Genomic DNA, 22,361 nt, shown 5'->3' with positions numbered 1-22,361 from the left:
ATGTACACTGTGTGTGTGTGTGTGTGTGATGTACACTGTGTATGTGTGATGTACACTGTGTGTGTGTGAAGTACACTGTGTGTGTGTGATGTACACTGTGTGTGTGTGTGATGTACAGTGTGGTGTGTGTGTGATGTACACTGTCTGTGTGTGTGATGTACATTGTGTGTGTGTGTGTGTGATGTACACTGTGTGAGTGTGTGTGATGTACACTGTGTGTGTGCGTGATATAAACTGTGTGTGTGTGATTACACTGTGTGTGTGTGTGTGAAGTACACTGTGTGTGTGTGATGTACAGTGTGTGTGTGTGTTTGTGATGTACACTGTGTGTGTGTGTGTGATGTACACTGTGTGTGTGTGTGTGTGATGTACACTGTGTGTGTGATGTACACTGTGTGTGTGTGTGATGTACACTGTGTGTGTGTGTGTGATGTACACTTTGTGTGTGTGATGTACACTGTGTGTGTGTGTGTGTGATGAACACTGTGTGTGTGTGTGTGATGTACACTGTCTGTGTGTGTGTGTGATGTACACTCTGTGTGTGCGTGTGATGTACACTGTCTGTGTGTGTGATGTACACTGTGTGTGTGTGTGATGTACACTGTGTGTGTGTGTGTGATGTACACTGTGTGTGTGTGTGTGTGTGATGTACACTGTGTGTGTGTGATGTAAACTGTGTATATGTGTGATGTACACTGTGTGTGTGTGTGTGTTTGATGTACACTGTGTGTGTGTGTGATGTACAATGTGTGTGTGTGTGTGATGTACACTGTGTGTGTGTGTGTGATGTACACTGTCTGTGTGTGTGTGTGATGTACACTGTGTGTGTGTGACGTACACTGTGTGTGTGTGTGTGTGTGATGTACACTGTGTGTGTGTGTGATGTAAACTGTGTGTGTGATGTACACTGTGTGTGTGTGAAGTACACTGTGTGTGTGTGTGTGTGATGTACAGTGTGTGAGTGCGTGTTGTACACTGTGGGTGTGTGATGTACACTGTGTGTGTGTGTGTGATGTACAGTGTGAGTGTGTGATGTACACTGTGTGTGTGTGTGATGTACACTGTGTGTGTGTGTGATGTACACTGTGTGTGTGTGTGAGGTACACTGTGTGTGTGTGTGTGTGTGTGATGTACACTGTGTGTGTGATGTACACTGTGTGTGTGCGATGTACACTGTGTGTGTGTGTGATGTACACTGTCTGTGTGTGTGTGTGATGTACACTGTGTGTGTGTCTGTGTGTGATGTACACTGTGTGTGTGTGTGATGTACACTGTCTGTGTGTGTGTGTGATGTACACTGTTTGTGTGTGTGACGTACACTGTGTGTGTGTGTGTGTGTGATGTATACTGTGTGTGTGTGTGATGTACACTGTCTGTGTGTGTGTGTGATGTACACTGTGTGTGTGTGAAGTACACTGTGTGTGTGTGTGTGATGTACACTGTGTGTGTGTGTGATGTACACTGTGTGTGTGATGTACACCGTGTGTGTGTGTGTGATGTACACTGTGTGTGTGTGTGATGTACACTGTGTGTGTGTGTGATGTACATGGTGTGTGTGTGTGATGTACACTGTGTGTGTGTGTGATGTACACTGTGTGTGCGTGTGATGTACACTCTGTGTGTGTGTGATGTACATGGTGTGTGTGTGTGTGATGTACACTGAGTGTGTGTGATGTACACTGTGTGTGTGTGATGTACACTGTGTGTGTGATGTACACTGTGTGTGTGTGTGATGTACATGGTGTGTGTGTGTGATGTACACTGTGTGTGTGTGTGATGTACATGGTGTGTGTGCGTGTGTGTGTGTGTGATGTACACTGTGTGTGTGTGATGTACACTGTGTGTGTGTGATGTACACTGTGTGTGTGTCTGTGTGATGTACACTGTGTGTGTGTGTGAGATGTATACTCTGTGTGTGTGGGTGTGATGTACGATGTGTGTGTGTGTGATATACACTGTTTGTGTGTGTGTGTGATGTACACTGTGTTTGTGTGTGTGTGTGATGTACACTGTGTGTGTGTGATGTACACTGTCTGTGTGTGTGTGTGATGTACACTGTGTGTGTGTGATGAACACAGTGTGTGTGCGTGTGATGTACACTGTGTGTGTGTGTGTGTGATGTACACTGTGTGTGTGTGATGTACACTGTATGTGTGTGTGATGTACACTGTGTTTGTGTGTGATGTACACTGTGTGTGTGATGTACAATGTCTGTGCGTGTGTGTAAAGTACACTGTGTGTGTGTGTGTGTGTGTGTGTGATGTACACTGTGTGTGTGTGATGTACACTGTGTGTGTGTGTGTTTGTGTGTGTGTGATGTACACTGTGTGTGTGTGATGTACACTGTGTGTGTGTGTGTGTGAAGTACACTGTGTGTGTGTGATGTACACTGTGTGTGTGTGTGATGTACAGTGTGTGTGTGTTTGTGTGTGTGTGATGTAAACTGTGTGTGTGTGATGTACACTGTGTGTGTGTGTGTGAAGTACACTGTGTGTGTGTGATGTACACTGTGTGTGTGTGTGATGTACAGTGTGTGTGTGTGTGTGTGTGATGTAAACTGTGTGTGTGTGTGTGATGTACACTGTGTGTGTGTGTGTGATGTACACTGTGTGTGTGTGTGTGTGTGATGTACACTGTGTGTGCGTATGTGTGATGTACACTGTGTGTGTGTGATGTAAACTGTGTGTGTGTGTGTGATGTACACTGTGTGTGTGTGTGTGATGTACACTGTGTGTGTGTGTGTGTGTGATGTACACTGTGTGTGTGTATGTGTGATGTACACTGTGTGTGTGTGATGTACACTGTGTGTGTGTGTGTGATGTACACTGTGTGAGTGTGCAATGTACACTGTGTGTGTGATGTACACTGTGTGTGTGTGTGTGTGTGTGTGTGTGATGTACACTGTGTGTGTGTGTGATGTAAACTGTGTTTGTGTGTGACGTACACTCTGTGTGTGTGTGTGATGTACACTGTCTGTGTGTGTGATGTACACTCTCTGTGTGTGTGTGTGATGTACACTGTGTGTGCGCGTGATGTACACTGTCTGTGTGTGTGATGTACACTGTGTGTGTGTGTGATGTACACTGTGTGTGTGTGTCATGTACACTGTGTGTGTGTGTGTGTGATGGACACTGTGTGTGTGTGTGATGTACACTGTGTGTGTGTGATGTACACTGTGTGTGTGTGTGATGTACACTGTGTGTGTGTGTGTGTGTGTGATGTACACTGTGTGTGTATGTGTGATGTACACTGTGTGTGTGTGTGTGTGTGTGATTTACACTGTGAGTGTGTGTGTGATGTACACTGTCTGTGTGTGGGTGTGATGTACACTGTGTGTGTGTGACGTACACTGTGTGTGTGTGTGTGTGTGTGTGTGTGTGTGTGTGATGTACACTGTGTGTGTGTGATGTACACTGTGTGTGTGTTTGTGTGATGTACACTGTGTGTTTGTGTGTGTGATGTACACTGTATGTGTGTGTGATGTACACCGTGTGTGTGTGTGATGTACACTGTGTGTGTGTGATGTACACTGTGTGTGTGTGTGATGTCCATGGTGTGTGTGTGTGTGATGTACACTGTGTGTGTGTGATGTACACTGTGTGTGTGTGTGATGTACACTGTGTGTGTGTGTGATGTACACTGTGTGTGTGTGATGTACATGGTGTGTGTGTGGGAAGTACACCGTGTGTGTGTGTGATGTACACCGTGTGTGAGTGTGATGTACACTGTGTGTGTGATGTACATGGTGTGTGTGTGTGTGATGTGCACTGTGTTGTGTGTGTGATGTACACTGTGTGTCTGTGTGATATACATGGTGTGTGTGTGATGTACACTGTGTGTGTGAGTGATGTACAGTGTGTGTGTGTGTGATGTACACTGTGTGGGTGTGTGATGTACACTGTGTGTGTGTGTGATGTACTCTGTGTGTGTGTGTGTGATGTACACACTGTGTGTGTGTGTGTGATGTACACTGTGTGTGTGTGATGTACACTGTGTGTGTGTGTGGGTGTGATGTACACTGTGTGTGTGATGTACACTGTGTGTGTGTGTGTGCGATGTACACTGTGTGTGTATGTGCTTGAGTGTGTGATGTACACTGTGTGTGTGTGTGTGTGTGTGTGTGTGATGTACACTTTGTGTGTGAAGTACACTGCGTGTGTGTTTGATGTACACTGTCTGTGTGTGTGATGTACAGCGTGTGAGTGTGTGTTGTACACTGTGTGTGTGTGATGTACACTGTGTGTGTGTGTGTGTGATGTACAGTGTGTGTGTGTGTGTGATGTACAGTGTGTGTGTGTGTGTGATGTACACTGTGTGTGTGTGTGATGTACACTGTGTGTGTGTGATGTACACTGTGTGTGTGTGTGTGATGTACACTGTGTGTGTGTGATGTACACTGTGTGTGTGTGATGTACACTGTGTGTGTGTGTGATGTACATTGTGTGTGTGTGTGATGTACACACTGTGTGTGTGTGTGTGATGTACACACTGTGTGTGTGTGTGTGTGATGTACACACTGTGTGTGTGTGTGTGTGATGTACACACTGTGTGTGTGTGTGTGATGTACACTGTGTGTGTGTGTGTGATGTACTGAGTGTGTGATGTACACTGTGTGTGTGTGTGATGTACAATGTGTGTGTGTGGGTGTGTGATGTACACTGTGTGTGTGTGTGATGTACACTGTGTGTGTGTGTGATGTACACTGTGTGTGTGTGTGTGATGTACACTGTGTGTGTGTGTGTGTGTGTGATGTACACTGTGTATGTGTGATGTACACTGTGTGTGTGTGAAGTACACTGTGTGTGTGTGATGTACACTGTGTGTGTGTGTGATGTACAGTGTGGTGTGTGTGTGATGTACACTGTCTGTGTGTGTGATGTACATTGTGTGTGTGTGTGTGTGATGTACACTGTGTGAGTGTGTGTGATGTACACTGTGTGTGTGTGTGTGATATAAACTGTGTGTGTGTGATTACACTGTGTGTGTGTGTGTGTGAAGTACACTGTGTGTGTGTGATGTACAGTGTGTGTGTGTGTTTGTGATGTACACTGTGTGTGTGTGTGTGTGATGTACACTGTGTGTGTGTGTGTGTGATGTACACTGTGTGTGTGATGTACACTGTGTGTGTGTGTGATGTACACTGTGTGTGTGTGTGTGATGTACACTTTGTGTGTGTGATGTACACTGTGTGTGTGTGTGTGTGATGAACACTGTGTGTGTGTGTGTGATGTACACTGTCTGTGTGTGTGTGTGATGTACACTCTGTATGTGCGTGTGATGTACACTGTCTGTGTGTGTGATGTACACTGTGTGTGTGTGTGATGTACACTGTGTGTGTGTGTGTGATGTACACTGTGTGTGTGTGTGTGTGTGTGATGTACACTGTGTGTGTGTGATGTAAACTGTGTATATGTGTGATGAACACTGTGTGTGTGTGTGTGTTTGATGTACACTGTGTGTGTGTGTGATGTACAATGTGTGTGTGTGTGTGATGTACACTGTGTGTGTGTGTGTGATGTACACTGTCTGTGTGTGTGTCTGATGTACACTGTGTGTGTGTGACGTACACTGTGTGTGTGTGTGTGTGTGATGTACACTGTGTGTGTGTGTGATGTAAACTGTGTGTGTGATGTACACTGTGTGTGTGTGAAGTACACTGTGTGTGTGTGTGTGTGTGATGTACAGTGTGTGTGTGCGTGTTGTACACTGTGGGTGTGTGATGTACACTGTGTGTGTGTGTGTGATGTACAGTGTGAGTGTGTGATGTACACTGTGTGTGTGTGTGTGATGTACACTGTGTGTGTGTGTGATGTACACTGTGTGTGTGTGTGAGGTACACTGTGTGTGTGTGTGTGTGTGTGATGTACACTGTGTGTGTGATGTACACTGTGTGTGTGCGATGTACACTGTGTGTGTGTGTGATGTACACTGTGTCTGTGTGTGTGATGTACATTGTGTGTGTGTGTGATGTACACACTGTGTGTGTGTGTGTGATGTACACCGTGTGTGTGTGTGTGATGTACACTGTGTGTGTGTGTGTGTGATGTACACTGTGTGTGTGTGTGTGTGTGATGTACACTGTGTATGTGTGATGTACACTGTGTGTGTGTGAAGTACACTGTGTGTGTGTGATGTACACTGTGTGTGTGTGTGATGTACAGTGTGGTGTGTGTGTGATGTACACTCTCTGTGTGTGTGATGTACATTGTGTGTGTGTGTGTGTGTGATGTACACTGTGTGTGTGTGTGTGATGTACACTGTGTGTGTGTGTGTGATATAAACTGTGTGTGTGTGATGTACACTGTGTGTGTGTGTGAAGTACACTGTGTGTGTGTGATGTACAGTGTGTGTGTGTGTTTGTGATGTACACTGTGTGTGTGTGTGTGTGTGTGATGTACACTGTGTGTGTGTGTGATGTACACTGTGTGTGATGTACACTGTGTGTGTGTGTGATGTACACTGTGTGTGTTTGTGTGATGTACACTTTGTGTGTGTGATGTACACTGTGTGTGTGTGTGTGTGATGTACACTGTGTGTGTGTGTGTGATGTACACTGTCTGTGTGTGTGTGTGATGTACACTCTGTGTGTGCGTGTGATGTACACTGTCTGTGTGTGTGATGTACACTGTGTTTGTGTGTGTGATGTACACTGTGTGTGTGTGTGATGTACACTGTGTGTGTGTGTGTGTGATGTAGAGTGTGTAGGTGTGATGTAAACTGTGTATATGTGTGATGTACACTGTGTCTGTGTGCGTGTTTGATGTACACTGTGTGTGTGTGTGATGTACAATGTGTGTGTGTGTGTGTGATGTACACTGTGTGTGTGTGTGTGATGTACACTGTCTGTGTGTGTGTGTGATGAACACTGTGTGTGTGTGACGTACACTGTGTGTGTGTGTGTGTGATGTACACTGTGTGTGTGTGTGATGTACACTGTGTGTGTGATGTACACTGTGTGCGTGTGTGTGATGTACACTGTGTGTGTGTAAAGTACACTGTGTGTGTGTGTGTGATGTACAGTGTGTGAGTGCGTGTTGTACACTGTGTGTGTGTGTGTGATGTACACTGTGTGTGTGTGTGATGTACACTGTGTGTGTGTGTGAGGTACACTGTGTGTGTGTGTGTGTGTGATGTACACTGTGTCTGTGTGTGTGTGATGTACACAGTGTGTGTGTGTGATGTACACTGTGTGTGTGCGATGTACACTGTGTGTGTGTTTGATGTACACTGTGTCTGTGTGTGTGATGTACATTGTGTGTGTGTGATGTACACACTGTGTGTGTGTGTGTGATGTACACTGTGTGTGTGTGATGTACACTGTGTGTGTGTGTGTGATGTACTGAGTGTGTGATGTACACTGTGTGTGTGTGGGTGTGTGATGTACACTGTGTGTGTGTGTGTGTGAAGTACACTGTGTGTGTGTGTGTGATGTACACTGTGTGTGTGTGTGTGATGTACACTGTGTGTGTGTGTGTGTGATGTACACTGTGTGTGTGTGATGTACACTGTGTGTGTGTGTGTGATGTACACTGAGTGTGTGTGATGTACAGTGTGTGTGTGTGTGTGTGTGTGTGATGTACACAGTGTGTGTGTGTGTGATGTACACTGTGTGAGTGTGCAATGTACACTGTGTGTGTGATGTACACTGTGTGTGTGTGTGTGTGATGTACACTGTGTGTGTGTGTGATGTAAACTGTGTGTGTGTGTGACGTACACTGTGTGTGTGTGTGTGATGAACACTGTCTGTGTGTGTGATGTACACTCTCTGTGTGTGTGTGTGATGTACACTGTGTGTGTGATGTACACTGTGTGTGTGTGTGTGTGATGTACATTGTGTGTGTGTGTGCTGTACACTGTATGTGTGTGATGTACACTGTGTGTGTGTGTGTGATGTACACTGTGTGTGTGTGTGATGTACACTGTGTGTGTGTGATGTACACTGTGTGTGTGTGTGATGTACACTGTGTCTGTGTGTGTGATGTACATTGTGTGTGTGTGTGATGTACACACTGTGTGTGTGTGTGTGATGTACACACTGTGTGTGTGTGTGTGATGTACACTGTGTGTGTGTGTGTGATGTACTGAGTGTGTGATGTACACTGTGTGTGTGTGTGATGTACAATGTGTGTGTGTGGGTGTGTGATGTACATTGTGTGTGTGTGTGATGTACACTGTGTGTGTGTGTGTGTGATGTACACTGTGTGTGTGTGTGTGTGTGTGTGTGATGTACACTGTGTATGTGTGATGTACACTGTGTGTGTGTGTGAAGTACACTGTGTGTGTGTGATGTACACTGTGTGTGTGTGTGATGTACAGTGTGGTGTGTGTGTGATGTACACTCTCTGTGTGTGTGATGTACATTGTGTGTGTGTGTGGGTGATGTACACTGTGTGTGTGTGTGTGATGTACACTGAGTGTGTGTGTGTGATATAAACTGTGTGTGTGTCATGTACACTGTGTGTGTGTGGGTGAAGTACACTGTGTGTGTGATGTACAGTGTGTGTGTGTGTTTGTGATGTACACTGTGTGTGTGTGTGTGTGTGATGTACACTGTGTGTGTGTGTGATGTACACTGTGTGTGTGATGTACACTGTGTGTGTGTGTGATGTACACTGTGTGTGTGTGTGTGATGTACACTTTGTGTGTGTGATGTACACTGTGTGTGTGTGTGTGTGATGTACACTGTGTGTGTGTGTGTGATGTACAATGTCTGTGTGTGTGTGTGATGTACACTCTGTGTGTGCGTGTGATGTACACTGTCTGTGTGTGTGATGTACACTGTGTGTGTGTGTGTGTGATGTACAATGTGTGTGTGTGTGATGTACACTGTGTGTGTGTGTGTGTGATGTACACTGTGTGCGTATGTGTGATGTACACTGTGTGTGTGTGTGTGTGTGTGTGTGTGTGATTTACACTGTGAGTGTGTGTGTGATGTACACTGTCTGTGTGTGTGTGTGATGTACACTGTGTGTGTGTGACGTACACTGTGTGTGTGTGTGTGTGTGTGTGTGATGTACACTGTGTGTGTGTGATGTACACTGTGTGTGTGTGATGTACACTGTGTGTGTGTGATGTACACTGTGTGTGTGTTCGTGTGATGTACACTGTGTGTTTGTGTGTGTGATGTACACTGTGTGTGTGTGTGATGTACACCGTGTGTGTGTGTGATGTACACTGTGTGTGTGTGATGTACACTGAGTGTGTGTGTGATGTCGATGGTGTGTGTGTGTGTGATGTACACTGTCTGTGTGTGATGTACACTGTGTGTGTGTGTGATGTACACTGTGTGTGTGTGTGTGTGTGATGTACACTGTGTGTGTGTGGGATGTACACCGTGTGTGTGTATGTGATGTACACCGTGTGTGAGTGTGATGTACACTGTGTGTGTGATGTACATGGTGTGTGTGTGTGTGATGTACACTGTGTTGTGTGTGTGATGTACACTGTGTGTGTGTGTGATATACATGGTGTGTGTGTGATGTACACTGTTTGTGTGTGATGTACATGGTGTTTGTGTGTGATGTACACTGTGTGTGTGCGTGATGTACACTGTGTGTGTGTGTGTGATGTACACTGTGTGTGTGTGTGATGTACACTGTGTGTGTGTGTGATGTACAATGTGTGTGTGTGGGTGTGTGATGTACATTGTGTGTGTGTGTGATGTACACTGTGTGTGTGTGTGTGTGTGTGATGTACACTGTGTGTGTGTGTGTGTGTGTGTGATGTACACTGTGTATGTGTGATGTACACTGTGTGTGTGTGTGAAGTACACTGTGTGTGTGTGATGTACACTGTGTGTGTGTGTGATGTACAGTGTGGTGTGTGTGTGATGTACACTCTCTGTGTGTGTGATGTACATTGTGTGTGTGTGTGGGTGATGTACACTGTGTGTGTGTGTGTGATGTACACTGAGTGTGTGTGTGATATAAACTGTGTGTGTGTCATGTACACTGTGTGTGTGTGTGTGAAGTACACTGTGTGTGTGATGTACAGTGTGTGTGTGTGTTTGTGATGTACACTGTGTGTGTGTGTGTGTGATGTACACTGTGTGTGTGTGTGATGTACACTGTGTGTGTGATGTACACTGTGTGTGTGTGTGATGTACACTGTGTGTGTGTGTGATGTACACTGTCTGTGTGTGTGTGTGATGTACACTCTGTGTGTGCGTGTGATGTACACTGTCTGTGTGTGTGATGTACACTGTGTGTGTGTGTGTGTGATGTACAATGTGTGTGTGTGTGATGTACACTGTGTGTGTGTGTGTGATGTACACTGTGTGTGTATGTGTGATGTACACTTTGTGTGTGTGTGTGTGTGTGTGTGTGTGTGATTTACACTGTGAGTGTGTGTGTGATGTACACTGTCTGTGTGTGTGTGTGATGTACACTGTGTGTGTGTGACGTACACTGTGTGTGTGTGTGTGTGTGTGTGTGTGTGATGTACACTGTGTGTGTGTGATGTACACTGTGTGTGTGTGATGTACACTGTGTGTGTGTGATGTACACTGTGTGTGTGTTTGTGTGATGTACACTGTGTGTTTGTGTGTGTGATGTACACTGTGTGTGTGTGTGATGTACACTGTGTGTGTGTGATGTACACTGTGTGTGTGTGTGATGTCCATGGTGTGTGTGTGTGTGATGTACACTGTGTGTGTGTGATGTACACTGTGTGTGTGTGTGATGTACACTGTGTGTGTGTGTGTGTGTGTGATGTACACTGTGTGTGTGTGGGATGTACACCGTGTGTGTGTGTGTGATGCACACCGTGTGTGAGTGTGATGTACACTGTGTGTGTGATGTACATGGTGTGTGTGTGTGTGATGTACACTGTGTTGTGTGTGTGATGTACACTGTGTTTGTGTGTGATATACATGGTGTGTGTGTGATGTACACTGTTTGTGTGTGATGTACATGGTGTTTGTGTGTGATGTACACTGTGTGTGTGCGTGATGTACACTGTGTGTGTTTGTGTGATGTACACTGTGTGTGTGTGTGATGTACACTGTTTGTGTGTGTGATGTACACTGTGTGTGTGTGTGATGTACAGTGTGTGTGTGTGTGATGTACACTGTGTGTGTGTGTGTGATGTACACTGTGTGGGTGTGTGATGTACACTGTGTGTGTGTGTGATGTACACTGTGTGTGTGTGTGATGTACTCTGTGTGTGTGTGTGTGATGTACAAACTGTGTGTGTGCGTGTGATGTACACTGTGTGTGTGTGATGTACACTGTGTGTGTGTGTGTGTGATGTACACTGTGTGTGTGATGTACACTGTGTGTGAGTGTGTGCGATGTACACTGTGTGTGTGTGTGTGCTTGAGTGTGTGATGTACACTGTGTGTGTGTGTGTGTGTGTGTGTGATGTACACTGTGTGTGTGAAGTACACTGCGTGTGTGTTTGATGTACACTGTCTGTGTGTGTGATGTACAGCGTGTGAGTGTGTGTTGTACACTGTGTGTGTGTGATGTACACTGTGTGTGTGTGTGTGTGATGTACAGTGTGTGTGTGTGTGTGTGATGTACACTGTGTGTGTGTGTGTGATGTACACTGTGTGTGTGTGTGATTTACACTGTGTGTGTGTGTGATGTACACTGTGTGTGTGTGTGTGATGTACACTGTGTGTGTGTGTGATGTACACTGTGTGTGTGTGATGTACACTGTGTGTGTGTGTGATGTACACTGTGTCTGTGTGTTTGATGTACATTGTGTTGGTGTGTGTGATTTACACACTGTGTGTGTGTGTGTGATGTACACTGTGTGTGTGTGTGTGTGATGTACACTGTGTGTGTGTGTGTGATGTACTGATTGTGTGATGTACACTGTGTATGTGTGTGATGTACAATGTGTGTGTGTGGGTGTGTGATGTACACTGTGTGTGTGTGATGTACACTGTGTGTGTGTGTGTGTGATGTACACTGTGTGTGTGTGTGTGCGTGTGTGATGTACACTGTGTATGTGTGATGTACACTGTGTGTGTGTGAAGTACACTGTGTGTGTGTGATGTACACTGTGTGTGTGTGATGTACAGTGTGGTGTGTGTGTGATGTACACTGTCTGTGTGTGTGATGTACATTGTGTGTGGGTGTGTGTGATGTACACTGTGTGTGTGTGTGTGTGATGTACACTGTGTGTGTGTGTGTGATATAAACTGTGTGTGTGTGATGTACACTGTGTGTGTGTGTGTGATGTACACTGTGTGTGTGTGTGTGTGTGATGTACACTGTGTGTGTGTGATGTACACTGTGTGTGTGATGTACACTGTGTGTGTGTGTGATGTACACTTTGTGTGTGTGATGTACACTGTGTGTGTGTGTGTGTGTGATGTACACTGTGTGTGTGTGTGTGTGATGTACACTGTCTGTGTGTGTGTGTGATGTACACTCTGTGTGTGCGTGTGATGTACACTGTCTGTGTGTGTGATGTACACTGTGTGTGTGTGTGTGTGATGTACACTGTGTGTGTGTGTGATGTACACTGTGTGTGTGTGTGTGATGTACACTGTGTGTGTGTGTGTGATGTACACTGTGTGTGTGTGATGTAAACTGTGTATATGTGTGATGTACACTGTGTGTGTGTGTGTTTGATGTACACTGTGTGTGTGTGTGATGTACAATGTGTGTGGTGTGTGTGATGTACACTGTGTGTGTGTGTGTGATGTACACTGTCTGTGTGTGTGTGTGATGTACACTGTGTGTGTGTGACGTACACTGTGTGTGTGTGTGTGTGTGATGTACACTGTGTGTGTGTGATGTACACTGTGTGTGTGTGTGATGTACACTGTGTGCGTGTGTGTGATGTACACTGTGTGTGTGTGAAGTACACTGTGTGTGTGTGTGTGATGTACAGTGTGTGAGTGTGTGTTGTACACTCTGTGTGTGTGATGTACACTGTGTGTGTGTGTGTGATGTACAGTGTGAGTGTGTGATGTACACTGTGTGTGTGTGTGTGTGATGTACACTTTGTGTGTGTGTGATGTACACTGTGTGTGTGTGTGAGGTACACTGTGTGTGTGTGTGTGTGATGTACACTGTGTGTGTGTGATGTACACTGTGTGTGTGTGATGTACACTGTGTGTGTGTGTGATGTACACTGTGTCTGCGTGTGTGATGTACATTGTGTGTGTGTGAGATGTACACACTATGTGTGTGTGTGTGATGTACACTGTGTGTGTGTGATGTACACTGTGTGTGTGTGTGTGATGTACTGAGTGTGTGATGTACACTGTGTGTGTGTGGGTGTGTGATGTACACTGTGTGTGTGTGTGTGAAGTACACTGTGCGTGTGTGTGATGTACACTCTGTGTGTGTGATGTACACTGTGTGTGTGTGTGTGAATTACACTGTGTGTGTGTGATGTACACTGTGTGTGTGTGTGATGTACAGTGTGTGTGGGTGTGTGATGTAAACTGTGTTTGTGTGTGTGATGTACACTGTGTGTATGTGTGTGATATAAACTGTGTGTGTGTGATGTACACTGTGTGTGTGTGTGTGATGTACACTGTGTGTGTGTGATGTACTGTGTGTGTGTGTGTGTGTGTGTGTGATGTACACTGTGTGTGTGTGTGTGTGATGTACACTGTGTGTGTGTGTGTGATGTACACTGTGTGTGTGTGTGTGTGATGTACACTGTGTGTGTGTGTGATGTACACTGTGTGTGTGTGTGATGTACACTGTGTGTGTGTGATGTACACTGTGTGTGTGTGTGTGATGTACACTGTGTGTGTGTGATGTACACTGTGTGTGTGTGTGTGATGTACACTGTGTGTGTGTGATGTACACTGTGTGTGTGTGTGTGTTATGTACACTGTCTGTGTGTGTGTGTGTGTGATGTACACTCTGTGTGTGCGTGTGATGTACACTGTGTGTGTGATGTACACTGTGTGTGTGTGTGTGTGTGATGTACACTGTGTGTGTGTGTGATGTACACTGTGTGTGTGTGTGTGTGATGTACACTGTGTGTGTGATGTACACTGTGTGTGTGAAATGTAAACTGTGTATATGTGTGATGTACACTGTGTGTGTGTGTGTGTGTTTGATGTACACTGTGTGTGTGTGATGTACACTGTGTGTGTGTGTGTGTGATGTACACTGTGTGTGTGTGTGTGTGATGTACACTGTGTTTGTGTGTGTGATGTACATTGTCTGTGTGTGTGTGTGATGTACACTGTGTGTGTGTGTGTGTGTGTGTGTGATGTACACTGTGTGTGTGTGTGATGTACACTGTGTGTGTGTGTGTGATGTACACTGTGTGTGTGTGATGTACACTGTGTGTGTGTGTGTGTGTGATGTACACTGTGTGTGTGTGTGTGTGTGATGTACACTGTGTGTGTGTGTGATGTACACTGTGTGTGTGTGTGTGTGTGATGTACACTGTGTGTGTGTGACGTACACTGTGTGTGTGTGTGTGTGTGATGTACACTGTGTGTGTGTGTGATGTACACTGTGTGTGTGTGTGTGTGTGATGTACACTGTGTGTGTGTGATGTACACTGTGTGTGTTTGTGAAGTACACTGTGTGTGTGTGATGTACACTGTGTGTGTGTGTGATGTACAGTGTGTGTGTGTGATGTACACTGTCTGTGTGTGTGATGTACACTGTGTGTGTGTGTGATGTACACTGTGTGTATGTGTGTGATATAAACTGTGTGTGTGTGATGTACACATTGTGTGTGTGTGTGTGATGTACACTGTGTGTGTGTGATGTAGTGTGTGTGTGTGATGTACACTGTGTGTGTGTGTGTGTGATGTACACTGTGTGTGTGTGTGTGATGTACACTGTCTGTGTGTGTGTGTGTGATGTACAGTGTGAGTGTGTGATGTACACTGTGTGTGTGTGTGATGTACACTGTGTGTGTGTGTGTGATGTACACTGTGTTTGTGTGATGTACACTGTGTGTGTGTGTGTGATGTACACTGTGTGTGTGTGTGTGATGTACACTGTCTGTGTGTGTGTGTGATGTACACTTTGTGTGTGTGTGTGATGTACACTGTCTGTGTGTGTGATGTACACTGTGTGTGTTTGTGTGTGTGATGTACACTGTGTGTGTGTGATGTACACTGTGTGTGTGTGTGTGTGATGTACACTGTGTGTGTGTGTGTGTGTGATGTACACTGTGTGTGTGCGATGTAAACTGTGTATATGTGTGATGTACACTGTGTGTGTGTGTGTGTTTGATGTACACTGTGTGTGTGTGTGATGTACACTGTGTGTGTGTGTGTGTGATGTACACTGTGTGTGTGTGTGTGTGTGTGATGTACACTGTGTGTGTGTGTGATGTACACTGTCTGTGTTTGTGTGTGATGTACACTGTGTGTGTGTGACGTACACTGTGTGTGTGTGTGTGTGTGATGTACACTGTGTGTGTGTGTGATGTACACTGTGTGTGTGATGTACACTGTGTGCGTGTGTGTGATGTACACTGTGTGTATGTGTGATGTACACCGTGTGTGTGTGAGTACACTTTGTGTGAGTGTGATGTACATGGTGTGTGTGTCTGTGATGTACACCGTGTGTGTGTGTGATGTACACTGTGTTTGTGTGTGATGTACATGGTGTGTGTGTGTGTGATGTACACTGTGTGTGTGATGTACACTGTGTGTGTGTGTGTGTGTGATGTACACTGTGTGTGAGAGTGATGTACACTGTGTGTGTGTGTGATGTACACTGTGTGTGTGTGATGTACACTGTGTGTGTGTGATGTACAAAGTGTGTGTGTGTGTGTGTGTGATGTACACTGTGTGTGTGTGATGTACACTGTGTGTGTGTGATGTACACTGTGTGTGTGTGTGATGTACACTGTGTGTGTGTGATGTACATTGTGTGTGTGTGTGCGATGTACAATGTGTGTGTGTGTGTGTGATGTACTGTGTGTGTGTGTGTGTGATGTACACTGTGTGGTTGTGTCATGTACACCTGTGTGTGTGTGATGTACACTGTGTGTGTGTGTGATGTACAGTGTGTGTGTGATGTACACTGTGTGTGTGTGTGTGATGTACACTGTGTGTGTGTGTGTGTGTGATGTACACTGTGTGTGTGTGATGTAAACTGTGTATATGTGTGATGTACACTGTGTGTGTGTGTGTGTTTGATGTACACTGTGTGTGTGTGTGATGTACAATGTGTGTGTGTGTGTGTGTGATGTACACTGTGTGTGTGTGTGTGATGTACACTGTCTGTGTGTGTGTGTGATGTACACTGTGTGTGTGTGACGTACACTGTGTGTGTGTGTGTGTGATGTACACTGTGTGTGTGTGATGTACACTGTGTGTGTGTGTGATGTACTCTGTGTGTGTGATGTACACTGTGTGCGTGTGTGTGATGTACACTGTGTGTGTGTGAAGTACACTGTGTGTGTGTGTGTGATGTACAGTGTGTGAGTGTGTGTTGTACACTGTGTGTGTGTGTGATGTACACTGTGTGTGTGTGTGATGTACACTGTGTGTGTGTGTGAGGTACACTGTCTGTGTTTGTGTGTGATGTACACTGTGTGTGTGTGACGTACACTGTGTGTGTGTGTGTGTGATGTACACTGTGTGTGTGTGTGATGTACACTGTGTGTGTGATGTACACTGTGTGCGTGTGTGTGATGTACACTGTGTGTATGTGTGATGTACACCGTGTGTGTGTGAGTACACTTTGTGTGAGTGTGATGTACATGGTGTGTGTGTGTGTGATGTACACCGTGTGTGTGTGTGATGTACACTGTGTTTGTGTGTGATGTACATGGTGTGTGTGTGTGTGATGTACACTGTGTGTGTGATGTACACTGTGTGTGTGTGTGTGTGTGATGTACACTGTGTGTGAGAGTGATGTACACTGTGTGTGTGTGTGATGTACACTGTGTGTGTGTGTGTGATGTACACTGTGTGTGTGTGATGTACAAAGTGTGTGTGTGTGTGTGTGATGTACACTGTGTGTGTGTGATGTACACTGTGTGTGTGTGATGTACACTGTGTGTGTGTGTGATGTACACTGTGTGTGTGTGATGTACATTGTGTGTGTGTGTGCGATGTACAATGTGTGTGTGTGTGTGTGATGTACTGTGTGTGTGTGTGTGTGATGTACACTGTGTGTGTGTGTGTCATGTACACTGTGTGTGTGTGATGTACACTGTGTGTGTGTGTGATGTACAGTGTGTGTGTGATGTACACTGTGTGTGTGTGTGTGATGTACACTGTGTGTGTGTGTGTGTGTGATGTACACTGTGTGTGTGTGATGTAAACTGTGTATATGTGTGATGTACACTGTGTGTGTGTGTGTGTTTGATGTACACTGTGTGTGTGTGTGATGTACAATGTGTGTGTGTGTGTGTGTGATGTACACTGTGTGTGTGTGTGATGTACACTGTCTGTGTGTGTGTGTGATGTACACTGTGTGTGTGTGACGTACACTGTGTGTGTGTGTGTGTGATGTACACTGTGTGTGTGTGATGTACACTGTGTGTGTGTGTGATGTACTCTGTGTGTGTGATGTACACTGTGTGCGTGTGTGTGATGTACACTGTGTGTGTGTGAAGTACACTGTGTGTGTGTGTGTGATGTACAGTGTGTGAGTGTGTGTTGTACACTGTGTGTGTGTGTGATGTACACTGTGTGTGTGTGTGATGTACAATGTGTCTGTGTGTGTGATGTAAATTGTGTGTGTGTGTGATGTACACACTGTGTGTGTGTGTGTGATGTACACTGTGTGTGTGTGATGTACACTGTGTGTGTGTGTGTGCTGTACTGAGTGTGTGATGTACACTGTGTGTGTGTGGGTGTGTGATGTACACTGTGTGTGTGTGTGTGAAGTACACTGTGTGTGTGTGTGTGATGTACACTGTGTGTGTGTGATGTACACTGTGTGTGTGTGTGAAGTACACTGTGTGTGTGTGATGTACACTGTGTGTGTGTGTGATGTACAGTGTGTGTGGGTGTGTGATGTACACTGTCTGTGTGTGTGATGTACATTGTGTGTGTGTGTGTGTGTGATGTACACTGTGTTTGTGTGTGTGATGTACACTGTGTGTATGTGTGTGATATTAACTGTGTGTGTGTGATGTACACTGTGTGTGTGTGTGATGTACACTGTGTGTGTGATGTACAGTGTGTGTGTGTGTGTGTGTGTGATGTACACTGTGTGTGTGTGTGTGATGTACACTGTGTGTGTGTGTGATGTACACTGCGTGTGTGATGTACACTGTGTGTGTGTGTGTGATGTACACTGTGTGTGTGTGATGTACAAAGTGTGTGTGTGTGTGTGTGATGTACACTGTGTGTGTGTGATGTACACTGTGTGTGTGTGATGTACACTGTGTGTGTGTGTGATGTACACTGTGTGTGTGTGATGTACATTGTGTGTGTGTGTGCGATGTACAATGTGTGTGTGTGTGTGTGATGTACTGTGTGTGTGTGTGTGTGATGTACACTGTGTGTGTGTGTGTCATGTACACTGTGTGTGTGTGATGTACACTGTGTGTGTGTGTGATGTACAGTGTGTGTGTGATGTACACTGTGTGTGTGTGTGTGATGTACACTGTGTGTGTGTGTGTGTGTGATGTACACTGTGTGTGTGTGATGTAAACTGTGTATATGTGTGATGTACACTGTGTGTGTGTGTGTGTTTGATGTACACTGTGTGTGTGGGTGATGTACAATGTGTGTGTGTGTGTGTGTGATGTACACTGTGTGTGTGTGTGAGTACACTGTCTGTGTGTGTGTGTGATGTACACTGTGTGTGTGTGACGTACACTGTGTGTGTGTGTGTGTGATGTTACACTGTGTGTGTGTGATGTACACTGTGTGTGTGTGTGATGTACTCTGTGTGTGTGATGTACACTGTGTGCGTGTGTGTGATGTACACTGTGTGTGTGTGAAGTACACTGTGTGTGTGTGTGTGATGTACAGTGTGTGAGTGTGTGTTGTACACTGTGTGTGTGTGTGATGTACACTGTGTGTGTGTGTGATGTACACTGTGTGTGTGTGTGATGTACACTGTCTGTGTTTGTGTGTGATGTACACTGTGTGTGTGTGATGTACACTGTGTGTGTGAGTGTGTGATGTACACTGTGTGTGTGTGTGATGTACACTGTGTGTGTGATGTACACTGTGTGCGTGTGTATGATGTACACTGTGTGTATGTGTGATGTACACCGTGTGTGTGTGAGTACACTTTGTGTGAGTGTGATGTACATGGTGTGTGTGTGTGTGATGTACACCGTGTGTGTGTGTGATGTACACTGTGTGTGTGTGATGTACACTGTGTGTGTGTGTGTGTGTGATGTACACTGTGTGTGTGATGTACACTGTGTGTGTGTGTGTGTGATGTACACTGTGTGTGAGAGTGATGTACACTGTGTGTGTGTGTGATGTACACTGTGTGTGTGTGTGTGATGTACACTGTGTGTGTGTGATGTACAAAGTGTGTGTGTGTGTGTGTGATGTACACTGTGTGTGTGTGATGTACACTGTGTGTGTGTGATGTACACTGTGTGTGTGTGTGATGTACACTGTGTGTGTGTGATGTACATTGTGTGTGTGTGTGCGATGTACAATGTGTGTGTGTGTGTGTGATGTACTGTGTGTGTGTGTGTGTGATGAACACTGTGTGTGTGTGTGTCATGTACACTGTGTGTGTGTGATGTACACTGTGTGTGTGTGTGATGTACAGTGTGTGTGTGATGTACACTGTGTGTGTGTGTGTGATGTACACTGTGTGTGTGTGTGTGTGTGATGTACACTGTGTGTGTGTGATGTAAACTGTGTAGATGTGTGATGTACACTGTGTGTGTGTGTGTGTTGATGTACACTGTGTGTGTGTGTGATGTACAATGTGTGTGTGTGGTGTGTGTGTTGTACACTGTGTGTGTGTGTGATGTACACTGTCTGTGTGTGTGTGTGATGTACATGTGTGTGTGTGACGTACCCTGTGTGTGTGTGTGTGTGATGTACACTGTGTGTGTGTGTGATGTACACTGTGTGTGTGTGTGATATACTCTGTGTGTGTGATGTACACTGTGTGCGTGTGTGTGATGTACACTGTGTGTGTGTGAAGTCACTGTGTGTGTGTGTGTGATGTACAGTGTGTGAGTGTGTGTTGTACACTGTGTGTGTGTGTGATGTACACTGTGTGTGTGTCGTGATGTACACTGTGTCTGTGTGTGATGTACACTGTGTGTGTGTGTGATGTACACACTGTGTGTGTGTGTGTGATGTACACTGTGTGTGTGTGATGTACACTGTGTGTGTGTGTGTGATGTACTGTGTGTGTGATGTACACTGTGTGTGTGTGTGTGTGTGATGTACACTGTGTGTGTGTGTGTGATGTACACTGTGTGTGTGTGTGTGATGTACACTGTGTGTGTGTGATGTACACTGTGTGTGTGTGTGATGTACACTGTGTGTGTGTGATGTACACTGTGTGTGTGTGTGATGTACACTGTGTGTGTGTGTGTGATGTACACTGTGTGTGTGTGTGATGTACATTGTGTGTGTGTGTGTGTGTGATGTACACTGTGTTTGTGTGTGTGATGTACACTGTGTGTATGTGTGTGATATAAACTGTGTGTGTGTGATGTACACTGTGTGTGTGTGTGATGTACACTGTGTGTGTGATGTACAGTGTGTGTGTGTGTGTGTGTGATGTACAGTGTGTGTGTGTGTGTGATGTACACTGTGTGTGTGTGTGATGTACACTGCATGTGTGATGTACACTGTGTGTGTGTGTGTGATGTACACTGTGTGTGTGTGTGTGATGTACATTGTGTGTGTGTGATGTACACTGTGTGTGTGTGTGTGATGTACACTGTGTGTGTGTGTGTGATGTACACTGTCTGTGTGTGTGTGTGTGATGTACACTCTGTGTGTGCGTGTGATGTACACTGTGTGTGTGATGTACACTGTGTGTGTGTGTGTGTGTGATGTACACTGTGTGTGTGTGTGATGTACACTGTGTGTGTGTGTGTGTGTGATGTACACTGTGTGTGTGTGTGTGTGATGTACACTGTGTGTGTGAAATGTAAACTGTGTATATGTGTGATGTACACTGTGTGTGTGTGTGTGTTTGATGTACACTGTGTGTGTGTGTGATGTACACTGTGTGTGTGTGTGTGATGTACACTGTGTGTGTGTGTGTGTGATGTACACTGTGTTTGTGTGTGTGATGTACATTGTCTGTGTGTGTGTGTGATGTACACTGTGTGGGTGTGACGTACACTGTGTGTGTGTGTGTGTGTGTGATGTACACTGTGTGTGTGATGTACAGTGTGTGTGTGTGTGTGTGTGATGTACACTGTGTGTGTGTGTGTGATGTACACTGTGTGTGTGTGTGATGTTCACTGTGTGTGTGATGTACAGGGTGTGTGTGTGATGTACAAAGTGTGTGTGTGTGTGACGTACACTGTGTGTGTGTGTGTGTGTGTGTGTGTGTGATGTACACTGTGTGTGTGTGTGTGATGTACACTGTGTGTGTGTGTGTGTGATGTACACTGTGTGTGTGTGTGATGTACACTGTGTGTGTGATGTACACTGTGTGTGTGTGTGTGTGTGATGTACACTGTGTGTGTGTGTGATGTACACTGTGTGTGTGTGTGTGTGTGATGTACACTGTGTGTGTGTGTGTGTGATGTACACTGTGTGTGTGTGATGTACACTGTGTGTGTGTGTGATGTACACTGTGTGTGTGTGTGTGTTTGATGTACACTGTGTGTGTGTGTGATGTACACTGTGTGTGTGTGTGTGATGTACACTGTGTTTGTGTGTGTGTGATGTACACTGTGTTTGTGTGTGTGATGTACATTGTCTGTGTGTGTGTGTGATGTACACTGTGTGTGTGTGACGTACACTGTGTGTGTGTGTGTGTGTGTGTGATGTACACTGTGTGTGTGTGTGATGTACACTGTGTGTGTGTGTGTGTGTGTGTGTGATGTACACTGTGTGTGTGTGATGTACACTGTGTGTGTGTGTGAAGTACACTGTGTGTGTGTGATGTACACTGTGTGCGTGTGTGTGATGTACAGTGTGTGTGTGTGTGATGTACACTGTGTGTGTGATGTACAATGTGTGTATGTGTGTGATATAAACTGTGTGTGTGTGATGTACACTGTGTGTGTGTGTGATGTACATTGTGTGTGTGTGATGTAGTGTGTGTGTGTGATGTACACTGTGTGTGTGTGTGTGTGTGATGTACACTGTGTGTGTGTGATGTACACTGTGTGTGTGATGTACACTGTGTGTGTGTGTGTGATGTACACTGTGTGTGTGTGTGTGATGTACACTGTGTGTGTGTGATGTACACTGTGTGTGTGTGTGTGATGTACACTGTGTGTGTGTGTGTGATGTACACTGTGTGTGTGTGTGATGTACACTGTGTGTGTGTGTGATGTAC

The sequence above is a fragment of the Carcharodon carcharias genome (genome assembly GCF_017639515.1).
Source record: "Carcharodon carcharias isolate sCarCar2 chromosome 37 unlocalized genomic scaffold, sCarCar2.pri SUPER_37_unloc_2, whole genome shotgun sequence".
NCBI classification, from domain to species: Eukaryota; Metazoa; Chordata; class Chondrichthyes; order Lamniformes; family Lamnidae; genus Carcharodon; species Carcharodon carcharias.
The sequence above is the reverse complement of the archived record's forward strand: the minus strand, read 5'-3'. Positions refer to the sequence as shown.